We start from the raw sequence: 27430 nt of genomic DNA on the forward strand, positions 1-27430 counted from the left end.
TCTTCTTTTTCCTCCTTCAACATTCTGAGTATTAATAAAAGGGAATTTTTTTCCCTTTCAACATTCCACAAATATTTAATAATTCTTTTTTACATGCTGAATGGTAGATATAGAATAATAAAAAGACAAGGCATATAACCAAATCAGAGCTACAATTCTAAAAGTTATGAAAACAGTTGTAACCCTAGATCTCATAGAAGAAACAAACCACTCAGACTAAAGTGTGGAAAATTAAAAATTCGACATGATTGTGTTGTTTATTATCTTTTCATAGGATAAAGAATGAAATGTGTTGTACTTAGGGGCATTGTTATTTCAGATACTATTCTAAGATAGCCTTGAGTTTTCAATAGCCCTTAAGTCATAAGATCTATGCAGAAAAATTCAAACATAGAACCTATGTGATATCCTTGAAAGAAACTAGCTATTTTGATGCTGATACAATAATATATATGTATATATCTCACACATACAAATTCTTTTGAAAATTGACTTCATAATTCCTTGGCTTTACTGAAATCATTTAGAGCCTCTAATTAGTACTACCACAAAGGTCAACACTATGGAATTTCAACCTCTTCCAACAACAAGGTATTTCTAATAGGCTAGTATTTGCTTTTCCTGAGAGTTGCACTAAAGAAACAATGACAAAATAAAGCTAAATCAATTACTAAATATTTACCCAGTTCTTACAATGTGAAAAACATTCTGTTGGATACTACGAGTGATAAAATCACCTTAAGGTAGGCTCTGTCCTCAGGTGTTTAATAATTTAGTTAGGCAAGCTATGCCATGTGATGTGCCACATTCAGAGAAAGCTTCCAGGAAGACCTGAACAAGGAGATGGAATAAGTTTTCCTTAAATGATAGGTATTCTTCACATGTTAAATTTATTGAGAGAAGGAAATATGTTGCATATGTCTTTTTCTCTCTCGATGTTGCCTAGAACAATGCTTTGCATTCAGTAGAAACTCAAGAAATGTTTTCTAATTGAATCCACATAAGTAAATGCAATAAAAGAAGGTATTCCAGGGAAAATGTGAATAATTATAAGTATAGTGATAATTATGATGATGGCAAATATTTGTTAAGTGCTGCTGTTTAAATGTATTGAGTTTTTTAATTTTCAAAACTGTATTGAAATAATTGCTATTGTTATGTCTATGTTGTCCTGAAGAAGTATCTGAAGCACAAAAATTAAACAACTTGTCTAAGATCACACAGCTAGTTAGTGGTTAAGCCAGGACTTAATCCCAGAAGTCTGGTTTCAGCATCTGTGCTCTTAACCACTGCACAATGCTTCTCAAAGCTCTGTGGGTAATATAGAGAATGATATTGACATGGTCACTTCCTTCAAAGAACTTAATGTATAACCGGGAAAGTTGTGCATGTTTGCATCATTTAAGTAGCTAAATAGTAATAAATACATTAAAATTATAGCTGTTGCAACTAATGTCAAAAATGAGGAGCAAGGGCATACATGATTACGTTAGAGAAAGGGGAGATTACTGAAATCTGGAGTACTCTGGGAAGACTTCCTGGAGGAAGAGGAATTCAGATTAAAGTCCTGGGAAGGTGAGATCAGACAGGAAGATGTGGGACACATTCCAGAGAGAAACCATGTCACGAATCAAAGTCGTGTGACTCTAAGCAGCAAACAGTTATGCTCTAGGAAACATGTATAGACCAGGCTGTCTGGAATGATGATTCTGTTTGAGAGTCAAGGGTAATGGTTAGGAAAATCTGTTTGAAGCAAATGACAGGCTGACACTGGCTCTTTTTGAATCTTCAAATCTGGTGACACCTGAATCTTTGGCAAAACAAATCCACCCTGTGCCCAGGACTTGGTGGCTTCCAGAAATTCTTCCCAGAATAAACCCCAATGCTCTGCAGTCTTATCTCCATGAATGGCTGGCACAAGTTGACTTTCAAGTTCTCATTACTCTGGAGACCTCAGATTTCTTCTCAGGCTGACTGACCGAACTAGCTTTCACTTCCTTCTTGGTCCACCTTAAAGGCAAGCCATTCTTTTCTCTCCCTTCTAAAAGGAAGGCACTTTGCGAGATGACTTCTAAAAGTTTAGGCATTTTCAAAAGAGAAGGAACACACCTTTTCATCCTTTTGCAAATGTGCTCTGAGGGTAAGAGATCATAAACTCCGTTTGGAAAAGAGCACTGAGGGCAGAAACAAGTGACGGTAAAACATAGAATAAACAGAAATAAACCTCTCACAGATTTATTTATCCCCAAGTTTTACCAGAAGGTGACTTGGTAACATGTCTCATAGGAAGTGAAAGACCTAGATCAAATGTTTTAAAGTATCCTGAATGTCTTTCCTCTAGGACCCGGGTTGTCCTCACAGGGTTCATAACATTTTAAAACTGTTTGGCATGCCTGGGCTTACCTCTGTGGTATAGTAGAGTTAAAAAAAAAAAAACAAAAAAAACCTTTTGCCTGCTCTTGGAAGACAATATTGGGCTAAATATAGTGCCATGTCCCACAGCTTGTAAAATCAACGACATGGCGCAAATCTGAAGGCATCCTCAAAAGAAATATGGCAAGAAAAGTACATTGCCTGCGTTAGTCATACCTGCCATCTCCCTGAATATCCCTGAAGTGGCTGGACATCTGCATTCCACATCCTGGCTGGCGTTAATGTGACTTTTCTGTAAAAGGAGAGGAGGACAAAAGAAAAAGCAAAATGTGCTCCACAATGGAAAATGTGATCCTCAGCCACTGGGATAAAATTACATTGACAGTGGGGGAGTTACTTTCTTCCTTCGAAGAACAATGTTTGATGTTTGAACTAGACTCTCTGGTGACGAAGCTCATAACTTGGGAGATAAATCAGGTTCAGATTTAGAAAAGACTTTTTCAGAAGTTGCTTAGCAGGGTAGTTTTAGAGGTTAACATGTGAATAAAGGTTGCATCATGCCTTGTCTGTCTGTCCTGCGTTTATTGGACAGAGATAATATGGCCTCTTCCCCATGTAGCACACATAAAGAAATTTAGATTCTGTCATAATTGTTCATTTTAAATACTGTGACATTTTAATATCTGGAAAATGTTTAAATCTGTCTCTTTTCCTTCTTTATGTTGATTTCTACATCTCTTCCTATTTATCTCTTTTGTGCATCACACATATTTTACTATGAACTCGATTTTGCGGGTGAAAGGCCACAACTAACTGTTTGCATGCCTTATCTCTGCCCTAGAGAGGGGTAACTCACAAATGAGCCAGCTGCACCTACTGTACATAAAACAGCAACATCACTTTGATCTCTCCCTTAATGTGCTAGGTTTAGATTACTTTGTGAGCAAAAAGGGGTGAAAGGTGGCCGGATACTATTTTAACTAACTACTGGGGGCAGTATTTATTCATGGTGCAATTTTTAATAGGAAAGATGGAACATGAAAGCCTGTCAAATGTACTGCTCAAACAGTCTGACAACACAGAATATTTTTACAGATGAAAGGTGAGGAATCTCCAACTTCTCAGGATAGCATAAATTGTATGGAAAAAGTAAGACATGTGAAAAAAAAAAAGCCAGATAGAAGACTATTTATATCCCCTTGTGATTGTATGAAACCCTGCCACAAAACCAGAGGACTATTTCAGAGTTGCATTTGTCGGGTACAAAGAGGAACATAGTGAACATTAAAAATACACACTTTGAGAAAGATTCTCATTACATTTATAATTCATGTAATATTGTTTTTACTAAGAACTGAGTGTTTCAGGGAGTGTCTGTTCCAATTTGGTAACAAGGTGGAAACCAGAAATATACAAGGATGATATTCTCCAGGATTGGAAGAGTGACTATCTCCAACCACCAATCAGATTCTTACTCCTATTGTGTTTATTCAGAAATAGCTTGAAAATTCTGTTTCTGCCTTTGATGAGAGCCTCATCTTTCCTTTCTTGGCTTACCACAGCCTTGTCCTAAAACATTTATTTTCAATCTTTTTTTCTTTCTGTCCCCAAAACACTGGTGGTACTTGATGTACTCCTGTTGGAGTTACAGTGGCTCCCTATGAGAGTGTTCGATAAGGTGGAGGCGTGGGAAGTACAAGAGGGGCATGACGATCTCTGGAGTAACTTGCATGTTATAAAGAAGACTCAGTCAGAGAAGGACAGATATCATATGTTTTCACTCCTATGTGGATCTTGAGAAAATTAACAGAAGACCATGGGGGAAGGAAAGGGGGAAAAATAGTTACAGAGAGGGAGGGAGGTAAACCATAAGAGACTCTGAAATACAGAGAACAAACTGAGGATGGATGGGGATGGGGGAGAGGGGAAAATGGGTGATGGGCATTGAGGAGAGCACTTGCTGGGATGAGCACTGGGTGTTGTATGTAAGCGATGAACCACGGGAATCTACCCCCAAAACCAAGAGCACATTTTACACACTGTATGTCAGCCAATTTGACAATAAATTACATTAAGAAAAGAAGAAGAAGGAGAAGGAGAAGGAGAAGGAGAAGGAGAAGGAGAAGGAGAAGGAGAAGGAAGACTCCATAGGTGCCTGGGTGGCTCAGTCAGTTGGGCTTCTGATTTGGCTCAGGTCACAATCTAGAGGCTCATGAGTTCAAGACCAGCATTGGGTTCTGTGCTAATAGCTACAAGCCTGAAGCCTGCTTCAGATTCTATGTCTCCCTCTCTTTCTGCCCCTCCTCCGCTCATGCTCTGTGTCTCTCTCAAAAATAAATATAACATTAATAAAATTTTAAAAATAAAATAAAGAAGACTCCACAGTTATTTAAACACACCTAACTCATGCCTAGGAATCATTAGTGTTAAATTATTTAGCCTTTTGTAATCTGGATATAATCCAGGTCACTAATTTCATTAGCATTATGAACCCCACTTATTTTTCCTGAATCTCACCTTTTTATATATCCATCTGGAAAAGCAAACTCCACCTACTCTATTTTCTTTCTCCCCAGAACATTTCTATTTCATTTAAAATTCCAAGCTGAAAAATAATAAAATAAAATAAAATATAAAATTCCAAGCTCAAAATTTGTTCTCGAGGGAAGCCTTCGCCATCAGCCCCCACAAAGACTTGGTTTTTGTCATCCTAGTTATTACCTCAGCAACATAATGATGACTCTGAAAAAGAATTTATGATATGATATTCTGATTTGTCTGTTTAAATACCTGTCTTCGCAACCCCACCACCAGAATGTGTGGTAGGATGTTCATTCATGTTTTTTGTTATTATTATTATTTTTTAGAGAGAGAGAGAAAGCAGGGGAGGGGCAGAGAGAAAGGGTAGGGAGAGATGGAGCAGGGAGCATCCCAATGCAGAGACCTGAGCCAAAATTAAGAGTTGGGCATGTAACCAACTGAGCCACCCAGGCACCACTGTTCATTCATCTTTGTGAGTCCTAACTTCAAATTCAGTGGCAACCACAATTTAAGTGATGAATAATGATTAAATAACATTTGTATATATTTGTATATGTGTGTTTTCATTTTATTATAAATAAATTGAGAAATATAAATAGATAAATATAAAGTGAGCAATTACACACACACACACACACACACACACACACACACACACCTTAAGTGTAGGGCTCAATAACTGTTACATTTGTATACCTCCATGTAACTGGGACTCAGATGAAGGTATAGAACAATTCCAACTTCCCAGAGGGTTTCTTCATGCCCCTTCCTAATCAACACCTTCTCCCTACCAGGTCACTGCCATTCTAACTTTAATGCAATAAATTATTTTTTCTGGTTTTGAACTACATAGGGAGTCTATAAGTGGAACCAAACAGTATTTACTTTTTTGTGTCTGACTTCTTATATTTGGCACAATGTTTTTGAGATTCACCGATGCTGTTCTATGTTCATTCTTTTGTATTATGGTATAGAATCCCATTGCATAAGCATGACATGACTTATTTATCCATTCTCTTCTTCATGAACATGTGGACTATATATAGTTTTTAATTTCTATGAATAAAGTTACTATTAACATTTTTGTTACTATTTCATTTTTTTGTGGATATTTATGCCATTTTCTTGAGTATATATGTAGGCATTGGATTGGTATGTCATAAGATAGGTATAAGATTAGTTTTTCAACTTTCATTACTTCCTAAAATTGGCTGGGGCAATTGATACACTCAAAAGCTAAATTTAGGAGTCCCACTTGTTCCGTATCCTTGCCAGTAATTCATATTGTCAGTGATTGATTTTAGCCACTCTGGTGGCTTTATAGTGGCCTCCTTGTAGATGAAATTTACATTTCCTTATTGACCAATAATGTTGAGCACATTTTTATGTACCTATTGGCCATTTGGATATCATATTTTACTAATTGCCTTTTCAATTCTTTTGCACTTTTTACTGGGTTGTCTTTTCCCACTGATTTGTTGGAGTTCTCTACATATCTGAATACAACTCCTTTGTCAGATGTATTGCAAATAAAGTTTCTCAGATGTAGTTTGCCTTTCTTTTGATGAACAGATGTTCTTATAATTTTTTTAACATTTATTTATTTATTTATTTATTTATTTTTTGAGACAGAGAGAGACAGAGCATGAACGGGGAAGGGGCAGAGAGAGAGGGAGACACAGAATCAGAAGCAGGCTCCAGGCTCTGAGCCATCAGCCCAGAGCCCCGTGGGCTCCAACTCACAGACTGTGAGATCGTGACCTGAGCTGAAGTCGGACACTTAACCGACTGAGCCACCCAGGCGCCCCGATGAACAGATGTTCTTAACTGAGTCCCATTTTTTTTTCTTTCATCTCTTTATGTACTTTTAAGAAATCTTTAGCCAAGTTTATAAAGATATTGTTCTGTAATTCTTCTAGAAATTTGATTTGTTAACTTTCAAATTCAGGTCTGTTACCCACTTCAAACTTATTTTTCTTTATGGTGTGCAGAAAGTTTTGAGATTTGTTTATATCCCATAGACAAATGCAACTGCTCCAGAACTATTTATTGAAAAGATCATCTTTACTGTCACTAACTTGCAGTAGGACCATATATGTGTAGGCTTACTTTTGGTTTGTTAATTTGATATCATTGGTATATTTGCCTTAATTACTATATCTTGAAATCTGGTAGAGTAAGCCCTCTAATTTTGAATTTTATTAAGATTGTCTTGAATATTCTAGGTTGCTAGCTTTTCATACAAATGTTAGAATTAGCTTGTCACTTCCCACTTACTACCCCCCCAAACTGTTCTAAATTGATTAGAATGGTATTGAATCAATAGATTTTAACTTGGAGAAAAACACTTTAAGAGACATAGAACAGTTCAGGGACGCCTGGGGGGCTCAGTCAGTTGAGCATCCAACTCCAGCTCAGGTCATGATCTCATGGTTCATGAGTTTGAGCCCCGCGTTGGGCTCTGTGCTGACAGCTCAGAGCCTGGAGTCTGCTTCAGATTCTATGTCTCCCTCTCTCCCTCTGCCCCTCCCCTGCTCATACTCGGTCTCTCTCTCTCAAAAATAAACATTAAAAAAAATTTTTTTAAAGACATACAACACTTTAGATTTTCCATCTTGTGCTGGTTTTGGTAACTTGTGTTTTCAAAGGATTTTTTTTTCCCATTTCATGATTTTTAAAAATTTAGTGAATGTAAATTCTTCAAAAAATCACTTATTACCTTTTTAATATCTTTACAATATAGTTTTCCTTTTTTTACTTTGAATAGTGATAATTTATGCTTCTTATTCTCTCCCAACCCCTTATTTTGTCCATCTTACTGGTTGTTTATGAATTTCATTAATCTTTTCAAAGTACCAACTTTTGGCTTTGTTGACTGCCTCTATTGTATGCCTGTTTCTACTCTTACCTAATTATCTTTTTCCCTTCCACCCTCTTTGAGTTTAGTTTGCTGTTCTTTTTCTCACTCTTGAGGAAGACGCTTAAATTATTGATTTTAGATCCTTCTTTTGTAATGCATGCATATAAAACTACAAAATTATTACTCAGCATGCTCTAGCTTCATTGCATAAATTTTGACATGTTGTATTTTTTTATCATTTAGATCAAAATATTTTCTAATTTCCCTAGTGATTTATTCTCTGAATTAAGTCTTTTGCAGGGGTATGTTGCTTAATGTCTAAATATTTATAGATTCTCTAGTCGTCTATCTTTTTTTTTTTTTAATTTTTTTTTTCAACGTTTATTTATTTTTGGGACAGAGAGAGACAGAGCATGAACGGGGGAGGGGCAGAGAGAGAGGGAGACACAGAATCGGAAACAGGCTCCGGGCTCTGAGCCATCAGCCCAGAGCCCGACGCGGGGCTCGAACTCACGGACCGCGAGATCGTGACCTGGCCGAAGTCGGACGCTTAACCGACTGCGCCACCCAGGCGCCCCTAGTCGTCTATCTTTTATTCAGTTCTAATGTAAATACTTCGATGATCAGAATGTGACTTAAATCCTTAGGAATTTGTCAAAGCTTATTTTAAGGACAGAATATGGTCTATTTTGGTAAATGTGTTATGTGCACCACAGAAGAATATGCTTTTTGTGGTTGTTGCATATGATGTTCTATATATGTCAACTAGATAAATTTGGTTTGTCAGTTCTTCAAATCTTATTCTTATTGATTTTGGTGGGGGGTGGGGGTTATGCAATTAACTTGTTTTTTCTTTTAAATATCCTTTATTTTTTAGGGAAGTTTTAGGTTTAGAGAAAAACTGAGTAGAAATTACAGAGCTCCTTTATACTTTCTATCCATATATATGCACATCCTTCTCCACACTCAATATCCTACACCTGAGTGTAACACATTTGTTACAGTTGATGAGACTATGTTGACACATCTTTTACATCCAAACTCCACAGATTACAATAGGAATCACTCCATGTTGTACATTTCATAAGTTTGGACAAATGTATATTGACATATACCCACCATTATAATTACATACAGAATAGTTTCCCTACCTTAAAAAATCCTCTTTGTTCTGCCTCTTTATCCCTCCTTCCCCCAACCCCTGCCAACCACTGATCTTTTTTATTGTCTCCATGGTTTTTCCTTTTCCAAAATGTTATATAGAGTCATACAGTATGTGACCTTTACAGAATGACTTCTTTCTCTTTGTAATGTGTATTTAAAGTTTCTCCATGTCTTCTCATGGTTTTATAGCTTTTATTTTTAGTACTGAATAACATTCCTTTGTCTGGATGTACCACAGTTTATCCATTCACCTACTGAAGGACATCTTGATTGATTCCAAATTCTGGCAATAATGAATCAAGCTGTTATAAATATTCATGTACAGGCTTTTGTGTGGACATAAATTTTCAACTCTTCTGGGTAAATTCCAAGACATGCAATTGCCGGGTTGTGTGGTTAGAGTATGTTTAGTTTTGGAAGAAACTGCCAAATTGTTTTTCCAAAGAGGCTGAACCATTTTGCATTTCCACCAGCAATGAGTTTCTGTTGCTCCATATCCTTCCCAGCATTTGGTGTCTTGTGTTCTGGATTTTGGACATTCTAACGGGTCTGGAGTGATATTTTGCTATTGTTTTAATTTGCATTTCGCTGATGACACATCATGTGGAGCATCTTTTCATGATTATTTGCTATCTATATGACTTCTTTGGTGAGCAGTCTTTTAATGTCTTTGGCCCATGTTTTAAATGGATTATTTTCTTATTGTTGGGTCATAAGAGTTCTTTGTATATTATAAAATATATAATGCTGCTTTATCAGATGTGTCTTTTGCAAATATTTTCTCCCAGTCTGTGGTTTGTCTTTTCATTCTCTTGACATTGTCTTTCACAGAGCAGAAGTTTTTAATTTTAATGAATTCAAGCTTATCAGTTATTTTTTCATGAATTATGCCTTTGGTTTTTACCTAAAAAAAACCATTGCCATACTTATGATTACCTAGATTCTCTCTTAATGTTAAATTCTAGGAGCTTATAATTTTCCATTTTCCATTTAGATCTAGAATCCATTTTGAATTCATTTCTGTGACAAACATAAGATCTGTGCCTAAATTCTTTATTTTCTTTTTCTTTCTTTCTTTGCTTTTGTTTTGTTTGTTTTGTTTGCATGCAGATATCCAGTTGTTTCAGCACCATGTGTTGGGAACACTACTTTTTCTATTTTGAGATGCCCTTTTTTCCTTTGTCAGAGATCAGTCGACTATACTTATGTGGACCTACTTCTGGGCTCTCTATTTTGTCTGTTCCTTCACCAATACCACATTGTCTTGATTATTAGCTTTTTAGTAAATCTTGAAGTCAGAGAGTGTCAGTCTTCCAACTTTGTAATCCTTCAATATTGTATTGGCTATTCTGAGTCTACCTTTGGGGGTTTTGTCTGCTGTTCTCTTAGTTATTGAGACAACTGGGTTGAAATCTTGCAGTGTTTTATATTCATCAGTTAAAACTTGAGTGTGTTATATTTTTCAAATCTTATATGCTTACTAAATTTTTTACCTGTTTATACTCTCAGTTACTGAGAAAGGTGTGTTAAACTGCCCAATTGAACTTGTGCATATACTTGTGTATTCTTTTCGTTCTGTTAACTCTTGCATTATATATTTTAAATCTTTACTATTAGGTCCATAGTAGTTTAGGCTTATATATCCTCTTATTAAATAGGACTTTTATCTCTACAAAGTGTTTCTTTACGTCTTGTAACACTTCTTGCATTCAATGCAGTTTTGTCTAATATTAATACGGTAATAGCATCTTTCTTATGGTAAGTATTTACATGGAAAACCTTTTTGTCCATTGTTTTATTTTCAATATACCTTTACTTTTATACTTAAAGTACACTTCTTGTAAACAATATACAATTAGATCTTTTAAAATCCACTCTGATAATCCTTGTGTTTTAATAGGGATTTTTAATCAATTCATGTGTAGTGCATTTATGACATGGTTATGTTTAAGTCTAACATCTTACTTTTTGGTCTTGTTGTTCCATATATTATTTGTTACTGTTGTATTGATTAAATATTTTTGTTATTCCTCTATTAGCTTTTTCCTGGGGGGGGGGTTATAACTTTTAGTATCATTATTTTGTGGTTATCCAAGAAATTACTTCTTTAACTTATTACAGTATACCTTAAATTAGTACTTTTAGAACATCTTAAACAATGTAAGCTCTTTCTACCAGTTGACTCCACTTAATACACTCTCATCTCTTTTTCATTTTTTATATTCTGCTAATTTTGTCATGCCTTTCATCCTAATGTAAAAACCCCCCAAAAATATGATTGTTGCTCCAAATAGTAAATAGTTTCATGTTTATCCATTTATTTACCATTCCAGAGCCATTTATTTCTTTTCACCTCTCTGCTTTTATCTTGGCTTATTTTCCTTACAGCTGAAGGAAATCCTTTAGTATTTCTTGTAATGTTGGGCTGCTAGTGACACATCCTCTCAGCTTTTTCTCCTTTGTCTGAGAATGTCTTTATTTTAGCTTCTCATTTGAAGGATAATTTCACTGGAGATAGCATGCTAGATTTTAGCAGTTGTTTTCCTTAGCACTCTAAAGATATTTTCTGGCTTCCATAGTGTGTCAGACATTGATGCAAGATTAAGGAGCACAAAATGTTTATTGGAGGATGGGAGGAGTAGGTAACTCCTGTGAAAGATAAAAAGGCAGAAGGCAGGTATGTCAGATTGTGAGGCTGATCTGACATCTGTGAGTAGAAATTAAGAAAGAAAAAGACCTGGGCAGGAAGAGCCTCATCCCATGATACAAATCTGACACAACCTTGACTAACTCTTTGGAGAGCGCTGAAGCAAATTCTACCTGTTTGAGAAGTCCCATGTTAGTGAGAAACAGCCAGGTTATAATACCCCTGCTCTGTTTAATCATTAGTTTGGTGCTGCCTGGCAAAAACATAGCCTTGGCTGGAACATTGAAGTGCATCCTTAAAGCATTGAGTTGGAGGCTGTTAGCTAAATATACTCAACACAACTGAATGACGAATTCTTCTCAAAGAGAGATCAGAGAGGAATAACTCTATGACTAACATGATCCATGTCTTGCATTACATGGATTCACTTTTTATGTATTTAGGTTGTAGCCCTTTCAGGGTTCCGATGGACCTCTCTTCCAGGGTGGAAAAAAAGCATGAGGTTAGTGGGACAACTATAACCACCACTGCTGTAGTTGTTCTTGGGACCACAACTGGTGTTCATAGTCTCTCTTCCACAATGATTTGTATAACCCTCATCCTCAGTGTTATTTCTGCTGGTTTCCATGACTAGTGGAGTGACCTAGGGGTGTTTGAGTTTTGTGTAACAAAACCCTTCTCAGAATAGAGTTACTGCATTTGTTCACTCACATGTACTGTCAGGCAATGGAGTACCAAGAGACATCCAAGTAGATTCCATGAATATTTTTCTCTGGTCCATTATCTAAGAATAATCCTAACTCATCTTACTGGTAAGGATCAATTGTCCCTGACAAGATGATAACTATTCTTCTTGTCTGTTGTTCCCTGATCTCAGCATTCCAAAGTGCCCAGATGGCAATCAAAGAATATAGGTCAATTGCTACACATGTCCACTGGCAAGAATATGACCCTATTTAGGACCAGGAGCTCAAACTGTACAGAATCCAGAGTTGTGGTAAGGGAAATCTCAAAGTCTTACAGTGGATCATTAGGAATGATGGTATATATGTAGACCCATTTCTACTTCTACCTTTTGGTTCCTGTATGCATGCATGTTTTTCTTGGGGGGACACAGTGCTATATAAGTCTCTAATTCAATGGGGATGCTGCATCCTAAGAGATGGCAGCCCATCCTCACAGAATATTACTTCTGAGCTGATGCTTCTAGCATTACCTCTGGCAGGTCATTCCAATGTTCTAAGGCTAGCTAATTCTGGGTGGTACATTGTACGATATGACTAGTGGATCCCAATATTTGGATACTTTCATATCATGTGTGTGTGTGTGTGTGTGTGGGGAGAGAGAGAGAGAGAGAGAGAGAGACAGAAACAAAGAGACAGAGACAGATATTTTAAAGAACAGGCTCACATAATTGTGGGGGCTGACAAGTCTCAAATTTTCAGGGAAGACCAGCAGGCTGGAGACTCAGAGAAAAGTTGATGGTGCAGTGTTGAGTCCAAAGACTGTCTATAGGAAGAATTCTATAAACACTGAAGAAGACTTCAGTGTTTTCTCTTGATGCCTTCTGCTGAATGGATGAGGCCCATCAACATTAAGGAAGGTAAACTGCTTTACTTAAAATCTACTAATTTAAATTAATTGTACCTAAAAAATACCTTCACAGCAGCATCTAGACTGGTGTTTGACCAAAAACTGGGTACGATGGTGTAGCAAACTTAACTCACAATATTGGTCATCACAGCTGTAAATTAGACATCTGTAGGCTTCCAGATAATAGTTTTGGCTGAAGTCCTACAAAGCAGAATTCAAACTCACATCCAATAAAAATGTCATTTGTCATCCTCAGATAAGAGGAGCCAAAAGTAGTCACCTTGTCACCGAGTGATGGTATCTCCTTCAGAAATAGTGCCACATTTTGTGTCAGTCTTATTTCTGGAAAATTAATGACAGGATACAGTAGCTATATTAGCCTTGGTAAGTGGTATTCCATGCTATTAGTCCCATACATAATCTAAGTCTTTGCCACCGTGGTCAATCCTTCCGGGTGCCTTTTTAGCTAGTTCTAAGTGGCTAATGACAAAGGCTGACTTAAGACAACTTTCTGAATTATCTTGTCTGCTCGGTTTTTCAGTGCCTGTTCCATAGTTGGTTTTCTGTGGGCATTAGCTTTTATTAAAAAAATATTCACCTTATACCTATTTTTATATATCCTTCAGAAACCTTTTCTCCAGACTCTCTTGTTATTGATCTTTCAATTTATTTCTATAAGTTCCTTGGCAAGCTAGCTAAGTCATTTTCCACTCAGAACACTTTTATTTTATCAAAGCATGCATAGACATAAACAGCATTAAAAGTTCCTCCTATTGGGAAAATTTTGCCTCACCAATATCTTTCAAGGCCACCTCTAATAATAACTATAGAGCAGGCATATCATTTTCAGCTTATACCACATACTGAGCCAATCCTTCCATTAACCTAGTCAACCCATCCACTGGGCTTTGTTTCCCTCCTTCAGCTGATTAGGTAGAATCTTTCACATGGCCATAGGTATGAATAAACTGAAGGAACCATGGTGAAACAACCATGGTGAGTGACATGTGGTTCTGAGCAACCTGTTCACATAGCTTACTTATGCCTTCTGGTTTTGCTTAGTACATACAGTTTCAATTTGTGATGGATTGCTGCTGGGACCACTTGATTACATGACTTGGCGGGTCCAATATAACTGAGCTCATAGGGAATTTTAAACAAACGGATAAACTAAGAATCTTGTAGCATACCAGAAGCTGCTTTTTTAAAGGAACATAGTTTTGTTTTGTTTTGTATTTTTGCTGCAGATGGCATGACTTCTCTAGCGGCTTGAATTGTGATTTTCCCACTGGAATTTGTCATAAAATCCATACTGCATATTTTACACTGCTGAAACCTCCAAAATCATAAAGTCTGCTGGATTTTAGGTCCCAAACTGCCAGTTTTATTTACTGCAGCCTGGACTTGCTGTAGAGTCCTTTTCCATTCCAGACCCCATTCAAGTCTATCAGTTCACTACATGGGCCAGAGTATTCTTAGATGTGGAATGTGTGCTGCTTCCAGAACCCAAAGAGGCCAATTGGGTATTGTGGTTCTTTGTGGTGGGTGATGAAAGATACAGTAAATAGCATTTACGTTGGTGCGATTGTCCTGGGATAGCCCTTATGATTGAGCACTAGAAATTTGCTGAAGTGGCAGGTCCCAGAATCTTTGCAGAATCTGTCTTCCACTCCCAGAAGCTCATGTGTTTTATAAAACCTTATCACTTACAAACTAAGTTCTGTGACAGCATTTCCTAGAATCTACCTTGGCCTGAGGAACAGAGCCACCACTGAACTTATTGATTCTGGTATCCCTCACACCAGTGGATTCCTGATGGCATTGCTGAATGACATTTTCTCTGGAACATAATCTGGAACATAATTATGTTTCTGTGGAACATAATCCTCTGGCGGGTCTTCTGGTCTCACATAATAGAGCCATTCTAGCCTGCCCACCTCCCTGAGGCTTTTTATCCGTTTCCCCATTGTCTCACATGGCAGTTCAAGCATTGCAACTTCAATTATCATGGGCCATCACTTTCTCTAAACTTCTGAAAGCCACTATAAAGCAACAAATTTGCATCATTCTCTGGAGTCCTTGCCAAGTGTTAAAGTCATACCCTGGGAGAATTAATAAACTCTCCTTTTTTTAGTGTTATGTCCTGTCCTCTTGATCAAGAACCTTCAAAATTTAGTTGTGTGTACTCTGCACAGGCTTTTCGCCATCAATGCTGGCTAATTATTGAATATCTTTTTCCTTTCTTTTCTTTCGTTCTTTCTTTTTTTAAGTATAGTCCCTTTCCTCACTAATCAAGCCCAGTAGATCTTTGACTTGCTTTTGCTATGACTTAAATCAAAGTTTGGCCTGACGTGCAGAAAAGAAGATAGTGGGGAAAATCCTGAAGCTGACCCTGTTTCCTTGTGGGAGAGAGGACTCTACAGTGTTTCCCCACATGCAGAAAAGGCCACCTGTATAGGATCTAAGTATTTAGAGGATTTGGGGAGCCCAAATGTTTGGGCACATACATTCAGATGATCATCATATGTCAGGGTTTCAGGCTTTCCCAGCAAGAGCCCTAATCTTGGCATAACAGAACTGACTCCGTCAAGCACTCTATAGTCTTTCCCAGCCCCTGCTCTCAGCCAGACATCCTGTAAGCAGTCTCAGAATAAGGTCAACTCAGGAGATGTCCAAGGTTCTGACAGGTGGTAATGGTGCTCACCCATGAGCCTGACTTTTTTCATGGGTTGTAGCCTTGTCTCAATTGCTATCAAATGCCTAAAAACAGTTCCCTCATATATATTTTTCTAAGTTTTTTAGTTGTTTATGGTGGGAATTTAATTACAAAACTAGGTACTCTATCATGGCCTGAACCAGAAGTCTCTTAATAAATGCTGAATAAATAGATTTATTGAGTTGAAGGGAATTCTGGTATATCCTGATGAAAACATTGAGGAGGCATTGGGAATTATCTGTATATCGGCAATAGCTAAAATAGGCTATAAGAGTGGTTGATGTTTTCAAGGAAGATTATACAAGACCAAAGAAAGGAAAAATTTTAAAACAACAAATTAGGGAACAACAGTATTTATAGGTTATAAGATTATGAGAATTCAGAAAAGACTGAAAAAGTGACAGGAACATAAATATTTTATCTAGGCATTCTGTTGTGCTTCAGTTAATTAACAAATGTTTGCTGTAATATTCTAGAATTTGTATAATTAACAAGGAAGAGATCGTATGAATTTGTGGGTAAATCAAGGATTAGGGTTCGATGAGGAAGAATTTCTAAGAAGAGTTAAGTTTTGAGTTAAAGACTAATTGGATCAAAGCATGATGAAATGGGATAGATGTAGGGAATAGGGTTAATTCTGCCCTCAGCTAAGCATGAGCAGGATTAAGACTTTGCTGCTGTAATGCACATGAGGAAATAAAGAGACATGTCAGGGTAGAAAAAAACAAAAACAATGGCTCCAGAATTTTCATGTTGATGGAGATTCGGAGCAACAATGTAGTTGAGAGCAGATTCAGGGCACTTGTCTGGAGGCCGCATTTCCCTAGTAAAACATTTAAAATTTAAAGTCTGTGGTATAGATCAATGCAAACAATATTGAGTTGATGTTTTCAAACACACATTTGCTAATTCTCTTGTCATTTAAATAATTAAGTGATTATTTAACTTGGGGTTGTTTGGGGAAGCTACTAAGGATTTTAGAAGACCTTTAGTTCTCTCCAATCCTATCCCAAAGTATCTCCATTCTGCTAATGAAATGCATTAATGTGTTGATAGAAGAACAAGGTGGAAGATTCTAAATGAAAGAGGAAAGCAGGAAACATTACCCTAATTGGTCTGAAAGGCAGAAATTCACTTTAAATTAGATCTCATTTGTAAGTGAGGTAGGGGAAGGTTAGGTCTTTAAAAGTCAAGCTAACAATGTTAAAAATAACTCATAAAAATACTGGTAATTTTAAACCTAGTAAGATGGAGAAAATCATGATGCTATGGGGTCTGTGCTGAACTTTTTGTAAGTCTAGTTGTTGAGGTGAGTATACCGTAGTGCATATGCAGGTGGACACTTTGTAGTTAGCAAAAGGCACGCGATTGGATGGAGAAAGATTGATTCATGGTCATCTGTCTGTCTGTGACATAACAAATACCTAATGATGAAACTGTTCATCAAAACAGAACGGCAGTAACCAAGATAAACTATATTGTATTACCAATAGGGGGCTCTGTGGCTTTGCAATACAATTGTGCTCATTCATTTAAATGCCCCCCCCCAACCCCCCTCCAATGAACCACTTTGCTTTGTTAATAAACTGTTGGGGCCTTCTATCCATCTATCTATCCCTCCATCCTTCCATTCTTTCAGTTAGTGTCATTTACCTGCAATTCTTCATTAGTTAACGGTGAAAATACTCAGAAGGCAAATAGCTCCACTGCTTTCTCTCCACCTCATTGGGATTGTGGGAACTCTTATTGAGTGGTGAGGGTTAGGGTAATGAAACTTGGAAAAATGCCATCCCAGGATTCCTCTGTGCTACCAATATGCAAATAATTTAATAGTAATGCAGTCAAGAGTTCCCTGAGTAAAGACTCTCCATTTTCATCACTGTTGGTAAGTGCCAAGAGGGACAGATGAGAATAAGTTATAGCCACATTGTGACATGTAATAAATCTTCCAAAAGAGGTTTACACATACTCAGCTCTTTGGCTTTTATCCTGTGTACGACACTTCTGTTTGCTTTGCATCTAAGCAACAGAAAGTAATCAGCCTCTAAGAACTTAATTATTGGTTGCACGGATAACCCTTAGGGTGTGTGTGTCCAGTCACTTGGGCCTCCTCCTACATCTCTCATCACATAAAGCAATATGCTTCTCTGAGTGCCAGCCCCTCTGGAAAGCATGGGGGTTCATTTCTTCTTCAAGGGGAAGACAAAGGGCTGCTGAAACAACAGAATACATCGAAATGGCCCTTCTTTGGGAAAATGAGCTGCTAACAGTTCTTGATGACTGAAACAAAGGAAGAGTCCTAGGGCTAGAAATCACTCAAGAACAGAGCCTTGATAACAGTCAGCCGCGGAGAAGTAGAAATTGTAAGGAATTCTAGGGAGAGCAATGGGGCAATACTGTAACAGGGTTGCAAAATCCAACTCAGAATCACACTAGTATATTAATGAGACAAGTTTAAACCAGTCACACTCCCACCTCTAAACCAAACTGTTAACACAGTTTAACACACTTTCAAAGGGGCACCCCTATGATGTGCTAATGAAGTCACTTTCTTCCCAGCAGGAGTCAATGGGCTTTCCCTTCTTTGTTGAGCTCTCTTTGATCAGGCAAACAAAATACTCAAATACCTTGTCAATCCTGGCAGGCAGTGTGTTTTTCAAATGTATCTTAGGGGAAACTGAGGCGTAAAGGATCAAATTTAAAATTTAAAGGTAGTACAATTATCTGAGTTTGGATGGATTTTCCGCTCCAGCTTTTCCCTACTGCTATTTAAACGTTGTGAAATGAATAAGAGCTGTTCAGGTATTATATCTTCTAAGTTAACATCTTGGAGAGTAACAATAGCTGTGAAATGCTCTCTAATTGTTAAACACTGAACAAATGTATGAAGTATTACATTTCAATTTTTTAAATTACATTGCAAATCGTTTGTGTGAAACTGGACATTTAAACAATTGGGTTAAAAAAAAAAAAAGCCTATAAGTACTAATGGATACATTCTAGAAACCAATGGATACATTTAAAGCAACCAAACAATTTAATTCAATTATTTTCAGAATAGCTTCAATGAAAGCAATCTCTTCAAAGGCATTGTTCCAGGTAGCTCCAAGGACAGAAACTATATTTTTTTAGATTAGGACAGTGGTGTGTACATTGGGTGTTTCTTTTTTTTTTTTAATTCTTTAAACTGTACACACAAAAATATACAATATATACTTTTCATGTGGATTCCACATTTCAAAATAAAAAAAGAATTTTCAAAAAGACTTTGTTGCATAGCTGAAACCTTAAAATGAATTGAGCAGAGACAATGCATTTAGCATTCTTAAAAGTTTCTTGCAAGATTTTATAGAAAAACTGCCCATTATTCTATTTGACAACAAGCCTATGAATTTTGAAGAAAACCAAAAAGAGAACCTGTAAAAAACAAAAGGATCTTTTTAACTGAATTACATAATATACAGATCACTATCTGTAATTTTTTTTATGAGCCTCTAGATTTCGGCAGAAAAGATTTTAAAATTTCTTATTGCTCTTATAAACCTTTGTGATTATCTGACAATGATTCATGTAATATTATTGTATATCTGACTTTGGCAGTTACCCATTACACCATGTTAACATATTTCAATAAGTAATCAATTTGGTTTCCACTACGCTGATTTAATTCAGGTTTCATTACTTGCCTAGTATTTATTTTTTAGGCATGTTGTCCATCTTAGTCTAGGACTGCCCTTTTTGCATTAGCCATTTTAGGATAAAATACTTAATAAGATTTGCATTTAAAAAATGAACTAGAGGAACTGGACCCCCTCCAGCCAGAACAAGTAATTATGTCATTTGTATTGCAAAGCAGGAGTGGCTATAAAGCAATGGTATACTTTTTTAAAGATTGATAACCTTAAGCTGTATTATATTACACATAAAATGGCAGGTCTGACAGAGGAACTAAACGTGGGCAGTGTATAAAATCCTGAGACTTGTAGAGAGTTTCAAAGTTTTTACTTTGCCTTCCGATGACATACTCAATTAAAAGCAATCATTTGCAGTCTATGTCCTTATTTTCTATTATATCTCCGTGCCCTACATCAGTCTGTCTCACAGAGAACCCTATGTTTATGTAGATAACCCATGTCACATAGGACTGAATGCTTTCAGATTTACGTCCTAATATTCAGAGGCCAAAGTTAGATTGTATCTATAAGAAGTGGCCAATACAAATGAACCTATTTAGTTGCCTGTAATCACCTAGGAGGCACTCAGTCTGCCCCACTGAAATTTTCCATTGTTCATAATGACTGAAACCTGGCAATGCTGTTGATGTTACTGTCGCTGCTAAGAAGAACCCAACAGAGAACCTTTATTGAGCCTTTGGTAGTCAGTACTATGCTCTAAGTGCTGTGTTAAGTACTATCTCATTAATCCTCACAATAACTTTTCAAGGTTGGTATTAGTCGTAGGAATGAGATGTGTTTATGAAGGTTACATCATGATCCCAGGGCCACAAGCTATTAAAGTGGTAAAATTGGGATTTGAACCCAGTCTAGGTCTAACTCCAGAGCTAATGTTTTTTTTTTTTTTTTTTAATGTTTTTATTTATTTTTGAGACAGAGAGAGACAGAGCATGAGCAGGGGAGGGGCAGAGAGAGAGGGAGACACAGAATCCGAAGCAGGCTCCAGGCTCTGAGCTGTCAGCACACAGCCTGATGCGCGACTCGAACTCACGAACTGTGAGATCATGACCTGAGCCAAAGCCGGACACTTAACCGACTGAGCCACACAGGCACCCCCAGAGCCGGTCTTCTTAATCATTATGATAAACTTATAAAAACTAAAAAAATCTTTTAAAAATATTCCTAAGATATTCCCCTAACAAAAGCATCTATGACTATGTTTCAGTGAATGACAGGGTATTATAATTTCCTGGCCTATATTGAAATCTTTTGAATTAGAAGTGGTCCCCTTGTTACTTTGTGGAAGAAGGTTTGTGATAGAATGTGCCCAAATTATCAATTATGGTCTTTCTTTAGGATGAAAGGATACATAGCAGGTTATTATTTAGGCAATGGTCAAATTGATAGTTCTCAGATTGGATGAAAGTGCTCCGAACCTTAAGTTCACAGGGCTCACATTCTCATAAAGGGCAACAGAAAGACATGCAGGGCAAATGGGAAAAGCAGTCTCATAAGAAAATCAAAATACCTCAGAAGCACTAACCAGTGTGATATGAACCAAGAATGCTGACTGCTGACCGGGACAGCTTATACTCTTCTTACTTGCTCAGGAAACCCATTTAGGGAGTTGTTAAAAACTGAGAGAGGCAATTTAGAGATAGCAACATCCTCTTAGACTTCAAAGAGGAGGAAATATATTTAGGGACCTTTCTGATATAAAAAGCCATTATAATTTTGAAGCTTTTCCTTAAAATATATCTTTCTCAATTTGAAACTCTAATGTTCAGTAATTGAATTCAATGTTTAATTGCTCAATATTTCAATCAACAGTCTACTTGATACAATAAATCAAACAAAGCCTCCGATAGTGTATTTTATATTATTTATACAGACATACAGATACACATATATGCATATATATTTATATCATAATTGACACTCAGCATTTTTTAGTTAATTACGGAATAAGATTTATTAGTTTCCCAAGGCTGTCATAACAAAGTACCACAAAATGATTGCTTAAACGATAGAAATGTGCTGTCTCACAGTTTTGGAGGCTCTAAGACCAAGTTCAAGGCATCCATAGGATTGGTCTCTTCTGAGGCCTGTGAGGAAGAATCTGTTTTGTGCCTCTCCCCTCGCTTCTGGTAGTTTGATGACAATCTTTGATGTTTCTTGACTTGTAGAAATATTGGCCTGATCTCTGCCTTCGTCTTCACATGACAGTTTCCCTGTGTGCATTTCTGTCTCCAGTTTTCCCCTTTTATGAGGACACCAATCATATTGGATCAGGGGCCTACTCCACTGCGATATGACATCATCTTACCATTACATCTGCAATAACCCTGTCTCCAAATAAGGTTACATTCTGAGGTACCGGAAATCAAGACTTCAAATATGGGTTCTGAGGGGACCCAATTCACCTCATAACATAAGCTTTAACTTTTGAAAGGAGGGAAATATTTAGGATCAGAATAGAGTTGTAAGAAACTTTAGAAATCCATCTGTCTTCCATATGAGAATACCTCAGCCCAGAGAAATTAAGTGGCTTACCTACTGAACACAGTCAGTGGCAGAACTGGGACTGAAATTCAGATTCCAATATATAAACACAATGTGGTTTCCCACTGCCTAGGCTGCAACTTACGAAAAGTGTACTGGGATAAATTATTTCATTTAGAAACTGATTTTTTCTTTTCTTTTCTTTTTTAATATTTGTTTATTTATTTTGAGAGAGGGAGAGAGAGTGCATGTGCACAAGAGACTGGGGGAGAGGCAGAGAGAGACAGAGAGAGAATCCCAAGCAGGCTCCATGTTGCAGTGTGAGCCTGATGTTGGGCTCAAACACACAAACTGTGAGATTATGACCTGAGCCGAAATCAATAATCTGTTGTCCAACCATCTGCACTCCCCAGGTACTACTCCTAAAAACTGATTTTTTTTTCTGATAGGAAAATTAAATTGTTAAATAAGATTTTAAAGGTGAGAGTGTATATGTTTCACACATTTTATGTAGAAAATTATGGAAGCTTCACAAGAACAATATACTAAATAGTTAAATAACAATAATTTAATCTCGAATTCTCTTTCCAGGGACACTTAGGTATCAAAGGCATTGCAGAAAGCACTGTACTTCACTATCTCAATGTATCTTAAGACTTCAAAAGGTGAGTGCAATTATTATCATTAGAAAGATGAGCAAAACAGAAAGATGTCAAATAAGTTGACCAAAGTCACGTGGATAATAAGTTGTATAAGTAGAAATCAAAAAGGTCAACTATCACTGTGCTGTCCCATATATTTGATTTTTGGTAGCACAAAACAGCCTGTAAAAGTATACAGGAAGAAGAGATCAAAGATGAATCATTTTAGACATAATTTTCCTGCTGGAAGACATGGCCACCATATAAGTAAAAGCACTCCTTAGCTAAGAGTGTGAAAAGAAGTTCAAGGTGTCAAAATTGAATCATTGATGAAATTTGTAGTTAATGTGAAAAATGTTCAATAAATTTGAATAGACAAAGACCTGGGAGATTTGAAGAGAACCAGGAAAGACTGCAGCCAGATATCTTACATTAGGAAAGATGTGAATGAAAGCAGTTTATTGAACCTAATCCCATACCGGAAACAAATCTTACTTTGATATTTGCATCACCACTGTCTGGTGTGCAAGAAATGATTAGTAAGTATATATAAATATATTGGAATTAAATTTTTGAAAATGTCTATAGGAAGACATTTTCCATAGAATTTTGAGGATTATAATTAGATATAAGTGTAGTAAATGTACATAATTCCATAATAATCTATTCTACTGGTTTGAAAATTGATCCATGCAAAGGAGAGTAATAGCCAACATTAACTGAGCACATACTATGTTTCAGGGACGGTTGCAAATAGTTTATCAATATTGCTTTTTTCCCCGCAACAAATTTATGATGCGCGTACTATTACAATCTCCATTTAAAATGAGGAAAATGAGGTTTAGAAGTCACAGAGTAAAGGACCCACTGGATTATTCAGAGCAATCACTCTTAACCACTGATATCACCAAGGAAGAAGAAATGATACATGAAGGAATTTAATTCAGCTTTTTTTTCACCTATCATAGCACTTGGCAGGTATTTAATAAATGTTGGATAAAGTGCACTGAAGTTTTAAGTTATGTTTTATTAAGGATTGGGTGCATGGAAATGCTGAATAGTACAGGGGTGTCTTCAGGGGATAAAGCAGATGATGCTACAGAATGAGAGGAAACATCCGAACCAAGAAGCCTCATCAAGTAAAAGTAATCTATGCATAAGCATGGATAGACAGGGTAACCTTGTGTAGAAAGGGAAATACTCTGCCATATATTGCTGTGTTTCATCAGATCTTGACTTTCAGAAATCAATATAAGAAAGTTAAGTTTAAGTTAATGGTCATGAAACCCATGGAAAGAATTTCCCTGGGAAATTTATGTATTTTGCAATTATCTATTTCAAAAAATTGAAATATGAACCATATTATTAATATTGTATAACCATAAAAATTTCATCAGTACGTTATTTTATTTTTTTTATAAATTTTGTTTACTGTTTATTTATTTTTAAGAGAGAGGCACAACACGAGCGGGGGAGGGGCAGAGAGGGACACCCAGAACCCAAGGCAGACTCCAGGCTCTGAGCTGTCAGCACAGAGCCCCAAGCACGGCTCAAACTCACGGGCCATGAGATCATGACCTGAGCCGAAGTCGGATGCTTAACCAACTGAGCCACTCAGGAGCCCCTCAGCAGTAAGTTATTAAAACAAAATAGATGATAGGTGAATTATTTGGGAGTGTGTTTATGAGTGTATGGAAAGTTATATTGAACTATTAAATGGCAAAATGCCTTAAATTATTAAAATAAATAATATTTAATTAATATTAATACATATTTAAATAGTTAATTAATAATTATTTAATAAAAAATGCCAAAATTAGTCAATGTGAAAATAACTAAATAATTGAGTTATTTAGCATCAAAATACTTTGATGCTAAAATATATGAGCAACTGCCTCAAGATATGGACAACTTAAAATATATAAGCCACTATTTACATTTCAAATATAAACAGATTTATTTCACATTTATTGAGTTTCTGCTATATGCCAAATATTGTGCCAGGCTCCAGAATGTCTTCATATTTAAAAAAAAAAAAAAAAACTACTGGGGTGCCTCAGTCAATTGATCATCCAACTCTTGATTTAGGCTCAGGTCATGATCCCAGGGTTGTGGGATCCAGCCCCACATTGGTCTCTGTGCTGAGAGAGTGGAGACTGCTTGGGATTTTCTTTCTCCCTCTCTCTCTGCCCCTTCCCCATTTGCATGCGTGCACTTTTCTCTCTCCTTCTCTCAAAATAGATAAATTTTAAAAACTTTAAAAATTAAAAAAAATTAAAATAAAACAAAATAAAATAAAAAATAACTACCATTTGTTAATTTTTTTTTTTTTTTGTTTACGAACTGTGGAAACACTTGGCATTACTAATTTTCCCCAATTAGAGAATTTTGATTTCTACATCTTTTAAGTGAATATACGGGTGCCTGGGTGGCTCAGTTGGTTGAGCCTCCGACTCTTGATTTTGGCTCAGTTTTTTACCCCAGCATTGTGGGATCAAGCCCTGCTTCAGGCTCCATGCTGACCATGGAGTCTGCTTGAGATTCTCTCTCTCCCTTTCTCTCTCTCTCTCCCTCTACCCCTCTCCCCTACCTGCACTCACTCTCTCTAAAGAAAATGAAATAAAAAATAATAATTAAAAATAAATGAATATAAATTTTTGACAAATATTTTCTGAATGTTAGATAAAATTTGTTGCAGCCTCAAACCACTATTCACTATGTTTATCAGATTCAGAGGCTGAATTTAAAAATATACTTATATTTTCCATCTTTTTTGAGAAAATTATTAGTATGCCTTTAAGCCTTGGTACTAACCCAAAGATAGCTATTTCAGTCAGTTGCAAAAAAAAAAAAATTCTACTCAGGTGCAGAACCCATACCCTCTCAGACAATGGGCCTAACCTACATACTAAATAAAAAATAAATGGGAATATGCAAAGATAAACTTACCTAAGGAACATCGGTAGCTATTTCTGCACTAAATGCCATTTTCAATCACCACTGACTCACTAGAGGCAAAGGGCCCAGAAAGAACATTAATCTAACTCAGTATTTTGGAAATACTCTTAATTAACACATGAACTTTATCACCTCCCCTACATACTTCTTCATCTACGTTCTCTAACTCATAAATAGCATTATTAGCCTTCCACGTTTTCCAAAATGGAAACCTCAAGCTATTCTCAAGTCCTCTCCCTCTCCACAGCCAATCAAATGTGAAATTCTGTCAGTTCAGCTTCTGAAAACTGATGGCATTCATTTCCTTCTCCACTTGTTCCTTAATTCAAATGCCCACCTTCTAACCTGGACTAATGCAAGAGTCACTAAAGCCCTACCTCCCTCTGGTCCGCTCTGCCCTCCAGTCAGTCTTCACTTCACCCAAGTTAAAGACCTGACTTGTCATTCCCTGCATAAAAATCTTGTAAGTTCTAGCCAAAGAATCCAAAGAATTCTAAAGAATCTAAACCATTCTTTTTATGGAATTCATGTTGAGAGACTACGGCTTCTGTGCGGGTCTTTTCAGAGCTGAGCATGAATAAAAGAAATGACATTGGTATTACTAAATAGTTTTACTACAAAATTCTTAACTAATGTATACTTATTAAATATTTACAATGATTCCAGCTATAGTTTTAAATTCCCTTCAAATATATATGTACATATCATATGTTGTATGTATTATGTATATGCATTACATAGATGTATATGTTTACATTTTACTTTGTTTTGAAAGACTTGGTAAGATGCTTTGAACCTTAGTAGTAGTAATCTAAAGATGGCCATCTTATTAGGTTGCAAAAAATGTGCCCTAAATACCCTAGTTTATAATTCAGCAAAGTGCTTGGAGGAGGCACAGTAGATGATGAATAGTAAAGATGGGGTTATTACTCAAGTCTCATTTGTGACAGTTGACTTCCGTGATATTTATCTTACATTTTTCTTTTTGGCTGTGTGTGTGAGTGTAATACAGTTTATATATTAACATTTGTCCATCTGTTATTATATTGGCAGCAGGAGATTTTCATTGATTAGTTTCTCTCTATTTGCTTTTTCTTTCTCTAAACCTTCGTGCTGTAATGCAGAAGATTTATTTTCAATGATTTATTAAAATGTAATTCTAAGGTGACTCCTTATCAAGGAAGTAATCTGCAGGCTATCTTTGTTTAAACTTGCAACCTGCTTTGTCAAGGAAAACTGCCTATGAAATTTTCATTATAATAGACAGCTTTTCATAATGAATGAAAAACAGCTATTATGATTGAAAACAAATTGCTCTGAAACATATTCTTTGAAACAATGTGCTGCTTAATTGTATTTTGGAGGAGGGGGGGGGAGCAAAGGCAATTCTATTTAATTGGTTACATTTTTCAGTTCTATAAATTAATTTGCACTACCCAATATCACTTAATTTTTCCCTAGGAAAGCTTTTGCTTGCCCTAGCAATATTATAACTGCTAATTCAATTACACTGAAATTGTTTAATAGAAAATATAATTGCTTATTCATACAGAATACCCATTAAAGCAGTGCAAAAGCGTGAACCCGAGGGTTACTGCATATTAATACTTTGGGAATAAAGATGGGAATGTTGTGCAGAGAAGGTGCTGGCTGATCTTTAATTGTTCATCACCTGCCTCCAAAATAATATGAATGGACCCAAACTAAATGACCACTCATTACAAGTTTCAATTTAGGAGCTTGGCTGGGGTCAGCAGATTG

At 36.5% G+C, this 27430-nt stretch overlaps 1 long non-coding RNA gene across 4 annotated transcripts in view; it reads left to right on the forward strand.

Moving 5' to 3' along the window:
* Positions 1–27430, forward strand: part of LOC123591920 — a 67564-nt gene that overhangs the window by 32376 nt on the left and 7758 nt on the right. For 3 of the 4 annotated variants that reach the window (XR_006709496.1, XR_006709497.1, XR_006709498.1), the window contains 4 exons: positions 12463–12582; positions 13031–13188; positions 21755–21941; positions 22662–22735. This is a non-coding gene — a long non-coding RNA (uncharacterized LOC123591920). The remainder of the gene's footprint in view (positions 1–12462; positions 12583–13030; positions 13189–21754; positions 21942–22661; positions 22736–27430) is intronic. The other variant, XR_006709499.1, reaches the window with a different exon arrangement.

Source organism: Leopardus geoffroyi, chromosome B4 (assembly GCF_018350155.1).
Source record: "Leopardus geoffroyi isolate Oge1 chromosome B4, O.geoffroyi_Oge1_pat1.0, whole genome shotgun sequence".
Classification (NCBI taxonomy): domain Eukaryota; kingdom Metazoa; phylum Chordata; class Mammalia; order Carnivora; family Felidae; genus Leopardus; species Leopardus geoffroyi.